This window comes from Ranitomeya imitator, chromosome 2 (assembly GCF_032444005.1).
Source record: "Ranitomeya imitator isolate aRanImi1 chromosome 2, aRanImi1.pri, whole genome shotgun sequence".
NCBI lineage: Eukaryota > Metazoa > Chordata > Amphibia > Anura > Dendrobatidae > Ranitomeya > Ranitomeya imitator.
In genome coordinates this window covers 290,707,016-290,717,305 of record NC_091283.1, presented here as the reverse complement: position 1 = coordinate 290,717,305, position 10,290 = coordinate 290,707,016, and positions in this window count along the sequence as shown.

The window sequence follows — 10,290 nt, the reverse complement described above, 5'->3', positions numbered from 1 at the left end:
CAAGGTGGAACTCAACACTGCACATGCTTCAGAGACTGTGCGAACAGAGGCGGGCTGTTATGTTTTTGTGGGAGGATACACATACACGGGCAGGCAGTAGGATGGCAGACATGGAGTTGTCGGGTGTGCAGTGGTCGAAGATACAAGACATGTGTCAAGTCCTTCAGTGTTTTGAGGAATGCACACGGCTGGTTAGTGCAGACAACGCCATAATAAGCATGAGCATCCCACTAATGCGTCTGCTGATGCAAAGTTTGACGCACATTAAGGATCAGGCGTCTGCACCAGAGGAAGAGGAAAGCCTTGATGACAGTGAGCCATTGTCTGGTCAGGGCAGTGTACAGGACGAGGTAGCGGGCGAAGAGGAGGTGGAGGATGAGGAGGATGATGGGGATGAGTATATTTTTAATGAGGAAGCTTTCCCGGGGGCACTGGAAATTGGTGGCGTGGCAAGGCCGGGTTCTGGTTTTTTGAGGGACACAAGTGACGTCGATTTGCCTGCAACTGCCCCTCAACCAAGCACAACCGCAGATTTGACAACTGGAACTTTGGCCCACATGGCGGATTATGCCTTGCGTATCCTCAAAAGGGACACACGCATTACAAAAATGATGAACGATGACGATTACTGGTTGGCCTGCCTCCTTGATCCTCGCTATAAAGGAAAATTGCAAAATATTATGCCACATGAGAACTTGGAACTAATATTAGCAACAAAACAATCAACTCTTGTTGACCGTTTGCTTCAGGCATTCCCAGCACACAGCGCCCGTGATCGTTCTCACACGAGCTCCAGGGGCCAGCAGACCAGGAGTGCTAGGGGTGCACACATCAGAAGTGGCGTTGGACAGAGGGGTTTTCTGACCAGGTTGTGGAGTGATTTTGCTATGACCGCAGACAGGACAGGTACTGCTGCATCAATTCAAAGTGACAGGAGACAACATTTGTCCAGTATGGTTACAAACTATTTTTCATCCCTTATCGATGTTCTCCCTCAACCGTCATTCCCATTTGATTACTGGGCATCCAAATTAGACACCTGGCCAGAATTGGCTGAATATGCATTGCAGGAGCTTGCTTGCCCGGCTGCTAGTGTCCTATCTGAAAGAGTATTCAGTGCTGCTGGTTCAATATTAACCGAAAAAAGGACTCGTCTGGCTACACAAAATGTTGATGATCTAACATTCATTAAAATGAACCACAACTGGATTTCTAATTCTTTTGCCCCACCTTGCCCGGGCGACACCTAGCTTTCCTCTGAAAAGCTCTTGCCTGTGGACTACTGTGAATTACTTATCAAATGTCTTAATTTGCAGCAGCAGATTGTCTAGCATACGACATGTTAACACCTCCCTAAATGGCCAAACTCCCCACACGGGCCCGTAGTATCGCGACTTGGCGCAAGCACCCGTGAGAGTGCTGTTTGTCTGAAGAGGTGGGTGTGCCCGCTTTTGCTCGACAGCACTGGCACTGGGTCCCTCATAGTACAATAAAGTGTCTCTGGCGGTGGTGGTGCGCACCCAACGTCAGACACACTGTTGTAACATGAGGGGCCCTTTGGCCTGTACCGCCGTCCACAAGAGAGTTCACCCACCCCCAGGTCAAACATTGCTCTGCCACTTCCACAATTATCTCTCACACTTCCACCAATGTTTAGACCATGCGCTGACATCCTTCCATTCCTGACACTGACAATACCATTGTGTTGACATGTATGATGGTACTTCACATAGTCAGGGGCAGTGTCCTCTATTTACCCAAGTAAATACTTTGCGCCAAATTAGTAGGTCAGAAACTACGCAGAGGATCCCACCCCTGTACCTAATGATTGCACCCTTTAGTGTTTCCGTTGTGTTTTAAATGCGAGACATTCACATTTCTGTATTGTTTTTGACTACTAACTGGCAGACACTCATTGCAATCTGACTACACTGACCAGACCACTGCTGCCCATGTAACCCATGGAACCAATTTCAAATTGCCTACAGCAAGGCCAATTTTTTTATGTTAGGCCTTTGAGGCCTGTCTGTGGTCACTCCTTTCACTAGACCTCCACTGACCAGACCACTGCTGCCCGTGTAACCCATGGAACCAATTTCAAATTGCCTACAGCAAGGCCAATTTTTTTATGTTAGGCCTTTGAGGCCTGTCTGCGGTCACTCCTTCCACTAGACCTCCACTGACCAGACCACTGCTGCCCGTGTAACCCATGGAACCAATTTCAAATTGCCTACAGCAAGGCCAATTTTTTTATGTTAGGCCTTTGAGGCCTGTCTGCGGTCACTCCTTCCATTAGACCTCCACTGACCAGACCACTGCTGCCCGTGTAACCCATGGAACCAATTTCAAATTGCCTACAGCAAGGCCAATTTTTTTATGTTAGGCCTTTGAGGCCTGTCTGCGGTCACTCCTTCCACTAGACCTCCACTGACCAGACCACTGCTGCCCGTGTAACCCATGGAACCAATTTCAAATTGCCTACAGCAAGGCCAATTTTTTTATGTTAGGCCTTTGAGGCCTGTCTGCGGTCACTCCTTCCACTAGACCTCCACTGATCAGACCACTGCTGCCCGTGTACCCATGGAACCAATTTCAAATTGCCTACAACAAGGCCAATTTTTTTATGTTAGGCCTTTGAGGCCTGTCTGCGGTCACTCCTTCCACTAGACCTCCACTGACCAGACCACTGCTGCCCGTGTACCCCTGGAACCAATTTCTAATTGCCTAAAGCAAGGCCAATTTTTTGGTGTTAGGCCTTTGATGCCTGTCTGCGGTCACTCCTTCCACTAGACCTCCACTGACCAGACCACTGCTGCCCGTGTATGCCGATGGGCGGGGGTTTATGATGCGCTTCCGGCACAGGTATGTTAAATGCTGCTGTCAGAGATTGACAACAGCATTTAAGATGTTAACAGCCATGGGTAGATCGGAGAAAAGTTGCAGGCTCATCGCCGCATCAAACAGGGGGAGGCAACCTTGGACGAGCCTATACATTTTTACCTTGTCCCAGTATGGGACATCTATGTTTCCTGATCTCATACTTTGCAATGCATTTAAATTGCAGGGCATCAGATCAGCGTCTTGCAGGCAGGGAGGAGGCATTTCAGCTCCTACTCTCAAAGAGCTTAAAGACCAAGGCCATAGTCCCTGGGTGACCTTGCAGCCATCTTTCATCCCAGGGTCACCATGGAGACCGTCGGCACAAAGCAATGGCAAACGCATTGTGATCATGGGAGCAGAGAGGGAGCTACCACCCTCTGCGATGCCCATTGTTGTCACTGTCACTATTGACAGCAGCATCAGAGGGGCTAAACGCCCACGATCAATGCTAGCAGGGCGTCACCTCTCATATTGAGTTGACACCCACATTTGATCGTGACGGTGCTTGGGGTGAGCTCATGTGATCCCACAGCACTGTACATATATGGCGCATGTTGGGAAGGGGTTAAGAAAGAAGTGTGTAAAGACAGAAGACACAACCTTCAAAGAAATCAAGCATTTTGGAAATTAAGAAAAGTAAACACTGAATCAGAAGGCAAACATTTTAATAAAGTTCACAATACTAATAACAATACCACACACAACACAATACAACCACTCACCGATTCATCAAACCTACATACTAAAGATGACCTGCTAATAGTTGTTATCACATTTTACTGTCTTTATAAGTATAACAGCAGCTCTAGAATGTAGTATTTATGTTGTTTTTTATCTATTTTGAAACACTACTGCTTTTGACAGAACAAACTTGACATTTCAGTCTGTCTTAAAATATTGTGCACAGGGCAACAAGCTCAGAGTACAAAACCAGCACTAAAACTACATATAAATTATGCAAAAGGAATCAATGAAGAAAGTAATGCAATAAAAGGAACAAATAATGTCATGTCAAATGCATACAGGTTGCTGGGGAGAGGATGTATGCCTACAAAAAAGTGCTGAATGATTGCCCACTGTCCTTAAAATCTGATGATACCTATGGTGCTAATTACAATCAGTTCCTTCTATAAAATCTTACAATGGCTTTAAAATATAAAACATTAAGTAGCAATGAAGAAAGTGTTTAAGTAGGAAAGATGGATATGCTTCTTAGACCAGCTAATTTTCCTTACTGCTCAGTTCACAGATCTGGGGGTATGACCTAGAATAATGGCCCAACAGACGGAACTTGCTAACATTTCACCTGAGAAGAGCTGACAAGTGTCCATTCAGTTCTTTTTATGTAAGACAGTAAAGGCATAACAATCATTTCCAAACCATGAAATCTTCGAGATTTCTTAGAGCAACAATTAGAAAAAAAAATATAATGTGACTCATTAGAAACACATATATAAGACACTTTATAAGCGTGCCCCGAGGAACACTCCGGTATAAAACATCAGAAAATATAAAAATAAGTATTTTGCTTATAAAAAAGAAAATACTGGAGAGATATCAAATGCAGACATTTTAACATTAAAAACAAACACATACAACAAAAATCTGGTACAGTACAAAAATTGGCCACCAGCTACAAAAACTTTCTCCTGCAAGTAGTTAACTGAAAGTTTTTTTTCAATTGAAAACACAGATATGGCATCCACCGAGTGTTGTCCTGTCGCGTCTTCTTTATATTATTGCCAAGAAGCTGCAAAACAATGAAAATAATAAAATCATTATTTACCAAAAAAATAGAGTAAGTCAAAACCACATTACAAATAAACATTCATTACAAATAAAGAAGCAGGGCGCGTCCGAGGGTGAGTATATACCTAATAAGAATATACTCACCCTTGGACGCGCCCTGCTTCTTTCCGACAGCCTTCCTTCCTAAGAATCAGCCCTTCCAGGACCTTCAGTGACGTCAGCGGTGACGTCGCGGCTTGTGATTGGTCGCGTGAGCAGTCACATGGGCGGCCGCGCGGCCAATCACAAGCCGCGACGTCACCGCGACGTCACCGCAAGGTCCTGGAAGGCTGATTCTAAGGAAGGAAGGTTCCCGATTAGTACCAGGGCGCGTCAGAGGGTAAGTATTGCGATATTTTTTATTTTAATTCTTTATTTTACACTAAAATATGGATCGCAGGGCCTGAAGGAGAGTTTCCGCTCCTTCAGACCCTGGGAACCATGGAAACCCAATGCACTGCATTGGGTTTCAGGTTTCGGCCGACCCCGACTTTTTTATAGGATCAGCCGATTTCACTCGACCCGACTTTTGAAAAAGTCGGGTTTCGTGAAACCCGACCCGATCCTATAAAAGTAAAGGTCGCTCAACCCTACCCTTAACCATATACAGCAAATCGGCAGAGTTCTTAGGGCAGAGTCCTCGGCAAGGTGAGTGTGACAGGTGACGTGGTGCAGATCCAAAGCACTGTCGGTGCAGAAAGAGTCAAATCCAGGTAGGCAGTAAACACAGGGAAGTCCAGAACAAGTCCTCAGGTTAATCCCAGGTGTGGCATGAACACAGGTAAGTCCAGAAAGAAGTGCTCAATTTGATCTCAGTTGTGGTATAAACACGGATAAGTCCAGAACAAGTTCACATTAAAGTATTATACTGGTGTAGATTCCAATAGCTCCCACTGGGGGGAGTAAATGAAGGATTAAGTAGCAAAAACACAGTCCAGCAACATAGTTCCAAAACAGTTCAAAAACAGAGTTCTTACCAGGAGGAGTGAACCAAGGGTTAAGTTCCAAAATCAACAGACTAAAGATAACTGAGAGTGTAGCTTACATAGGCAGAGAATGTCCAGAGCCACGGGTAGAAGCACAGTAGAACAAGCAGCTGAGCTGAAGGGGAAACGGAAGCAGAATACTCCAGCAAGGAGGCTGACACCTGAGCCGGGTTTTAAACAAACGAACAGGAAGTAGGGCAGACAAAAACAGCAAACTCCATCTTAACAAAGGGCAAGATCATTCACAAGGTGACTTGGAAAACCCGGAATACTGACAGCACCCCTATAGGCAGGCCTTGTAATAATGCAGCACCCCTATAGGCAAACCCTGTAATAATGCAGCACCCCTATAGGCAGACCCTGTAATAATGCAGCACCCCTATAGGCAGACCCTGTAATAAGGCAGCACCCCTATATGCAGACCCTGTAATAAGGCAGCACCCCTATAGGCAGACCCTGTAATAAGGCAGCCCCCATAGTCAGACTCTGTAATAAGGCAGCCCCCATAGTCAGACCCTGTAATAAGGCAGCACCCCCATAGTCAGACTATGCAATAAGGCAGCACCCCCATAGTCAGACCCTGTAATAAGGCAGTCCCCATAGACCCTGTAATAAGCAGCACCCCTATAGGCAGACCCTGTAATAAGGCAGCACCCCTATAGGCAGACCCTGTAATAAGGCAGCACCCCTATAGGCAGACCATGTAATAAGGCAGCACCTCTATAGGCAGACCCTGTAATAAGGCAGCACCCCTATAGCACCTGTGCAGCACGTTCTCTTCTGGAAGGATCAATTAATGTCTCCATGTGGAGGGCAAATGGAGTCAAGAAAAACAATGTGCTGCAGCAAACAAAAATTTAAAAGTGATATTTTAAAAACAAGACAGCGACATCCTTCTACAAATTGAAAGTCATAAGGCAAAATATCCTCTTTGTGTATGACAAAGTAAGCAGCTTATTCAATGAACGGCTGCATATTTTAAAGTCAATTTTTGAAAAGGGGAGCACGAAAAAGCAGAAAACTGAACAGAAAAAAGGAAATAATTCAGCTCACCCTTGTGATGGTATTCTCACAGCCTATGAGAATTTTGATCCGAGCACGGAAACGTCTCTGCTTGACGCCAGGTACTTGTGCATGAAAATGAAGGTATCCAGCTCAGGAAATAAAATCTAAAGTCTTTATTTGGACAAATTTAAAAAGTAAGCTGCTTGACAAACCAGTGCATATTGGAGGAAGGAATGTCTTGAATAACTGGACGCTCTTAGTCCTCAGTTTTACAATGAGCAGTCTTGCCACAAGTTAAAATACGCCCCAAACAGGTGGGGAACAGAGTGAAATGATTGTTCCACAGAATGAAATTAAAGGGACACTGTCACCTGAATTTGGAGGGAACAATCTTCAGCCATGGAGGCGGGGTTTTTGGGTGTTTGATTCACCCTTTCCTTACCCGCTGGCTGCATGCTGGCTGCAATATTGGATTGAAGTTCATGCTCTGTCCTCCATAGTTCATGCCTGCGCAAGGCAATCTTGCCTTGTGCAGGCATGTACTACGGAGGACAGAGAATGAACTTCAATCCAATATTCCAGCCAGCATGCAGCCAGCGGGTAAGGAAAGGGTGAATCAAACACCCACAAACCCTGCCTCCATGGCTGAAGATTGTTCCCTCCAAATTCAGGTGACAGTGTCCCTTTAACACTTGAATAACATGACATGCAATGAAAAGTGCACAAAGAGGAAAAAAAAAATCCCCCCCCCCAAAAAAAAACTATTATGAATGTGCATAACATATGCAAATAATATTGTCTATAAACAATCAGTAATGCAACATAATTTCCTTCTTCAAGTTCAAACCTAGAGGTACTCGAGTATTTAACCCCTTCATGACCCAGCCTATTTTAACCTTAAAGGGAACCTGTCACCTGAATTTGGCGGGACTGGTTTTGGGTCATATGGGCGGAGTTTTCGGGTGTTTGATTCACCCTTTCCTTACCCGCTGGCTGCATGCTGGCCGCAATATTGGATTGAAGTTCATTCTCTGTCCTCCGTAGTACATGCCCGCTTCCCAATCCCGCAGTTTCTTTTCTCTATCTCCACCACGTATATTCCTATGCACTTGTTCTATTGCAAATACACTGAAGTGTGCAATTTGTCTGTTGTGCGATGTTATGAAAGGGTTGGATGCATTAGATACATGATGAGGTGTGGGCTGAGTAATATCATAAAGATGCTCCCTGATCCTGTCTTTTAATCTCCTGATTGTGGAACCCACATATAATAGTTTACATGCTGAATATTATTATGTATATTACTTGATCTGAGTTGCTGAGTCACTGTCAATATTTGTGGGGGGCTGCCTATCCTTTGGGGATCTACTCTGAGGCAAGATAGTTTTCCTATTTCCATCTTTAGGGGTATTTAGTCCTCCGGCTGTGTCGAGGTGTCTAGGTTTTGTTAGGTACACCCCACGGCTACTTCTAGTTGCGGTGATAGGATCAGGGTTTGCGGTCAGTATAAGTTACCACCTACTCCAGAGATTGTTTTCATGCTGCTCCAAGGCCACCTGATCATAAAAGTTGTTGCATGTCGCATGTTGTACGTTGCATGTCGCATGTTGTTGCATGTCGTATGCTGTTGCATGTCGCCTCATGTTGCATGTCGCATGTTGTCGCATGTCGTCGCATGTTGCATGTCTCATGTTGTCGTCCCATGTTGCATGTCGCATGTCACCGCATGTCGCATGTTGTCACATGTTTCATGTCGCATGTTGTCGCATGTCACATGTTGTTGCATGTTGTATGCTTCATGTTGTCGCATGTCACATGTTGCATCTCGCATGTCACATGTTGTTGCATGTCGCATGTTGTATGGTGTATGTTGTGTGTTGTATGTGCACACAGTGTAGACGAGTCCAGCTCTGCTACATCTGGATGTAGCAGAGCCGGTAGATGATCGCCGGAAATAACTCTCCAGCGATCACCTACACTACAGCGTTCTGATCAGCTGTTTGCGAGAACAAGACTAGTGACCGGAGATAAGTCCCGGTCACGTGCACAGCAGTTCTCGCGATAACACAAGTTATTGCGACAACTGCAGTGGACGAGGGACTTCCGGCGGCGGGACAGGTGAGCCGGCAGACATGCATAGTAAGCTTCTTGTACGCAGTTTCTACGCATGTGACTAATCACTAGATGCGATTTTACCGCATCTAATGATAGCCTATGGTAAATATACGGCGCGGCGACGGAGCGTCGCAGCTTTGTAAGCAAACATGCTGCGTTCTGAAAAGACGCGCCGCATGTCCGTTTACGCCGGTCTGCCGCCTCCGTGTTTTACCACACAGTGGAGACGGGATTTCATGAAATCCCCCCCACTATGCTGGAACATCTGGACGCTGCGTGTTTGACGCTGCGGCTCTACACAGCGTCACACACGCAGCGTTTCCTGAAAGTGGAAACACACTCTTAGTCTCTTTAGAATTATTTCAAATTTATATTAAAAACAATCCTTTCAACCTCAAATTTACTTATACATTTGATAAAAAAGCATACATTTTTTAGATTTATGTTCATCCAGTACTCCTCTTACTACTGTCAGTAGTTGCACTTACAGTAAAAAGACCGCAGGAAATACCATACTTCATGCACGCAGTTTCCACCCACCTCATAGGATTCACTCAGTTCACTCATTCCAGTGGGTGAGGTCATTAGGGCAAAAAGAAATTGTAGTGACAATGTGACTTCTGATAATGAAAAAATGAATATCAGAGAACGCCTTAAAAATAGGAAATATCCTGATTGGACTGTGAACCGTGCCTATAATATAGTTGATAAAAAATCGAGAGCTGAACTTATTACACCGATTTCTAAGTCAGATTCCAATTGTCAGGATCAAATTAAAAGGCACAACATTAACGCCCGTTCAGAACAACCAGTTTTGGTTCTTACGTACAGCACCCATTTCATGTCAATTTCTGATATAGTTCACCGAAATGTGAATATTTTAAGAGACGATGATGTTATGGACACTATATTAAAAGATGGTATTAGGATTGTATCCAGACGTGCTCCAACTTTAGCTAATTCTTAACCCCCAGTTTTTATGATGCTACTAAAACAAAAAACTCCTCTACTTGGTTTTCCACCACAGGGTTTTTTAGATGTGGGCAATTTCCCTGCAAAACATGTTTACGCTCCAAGAAAACATCTTTTTTTTCCTGCTCAAAAAATCAAAAGAAGTTTAAAATAAAAAATGTTCTCAATTGTAACTCAGATCATGTAATATACATAATAATATTCAGCATGTAAATTATTATATGTGGGTTCCACAATCAGGAGATTAAAAGACAGGATCAGGAAGCATCTTTATGATATTACTCAGCCCACACCTCATCATGTATCTAATGCATCCAACCATTTCATAACATCGCACAACAGACAAATTGCACACTTCAGTGTATTTGCAATAGAACAAGTGCATAGGAATATACGTGGTGGAGATAGAGAAAAGAAGCTGCGGGATATGGAAGCCTTGTGGATTTACCTATTTAACACTCGATTACCTCTGGGTTTGAACTTGAAGGAAATTATGTTGCATTATTGATTGATTATAGTTAACATTATTTGTGTATGTTATGCA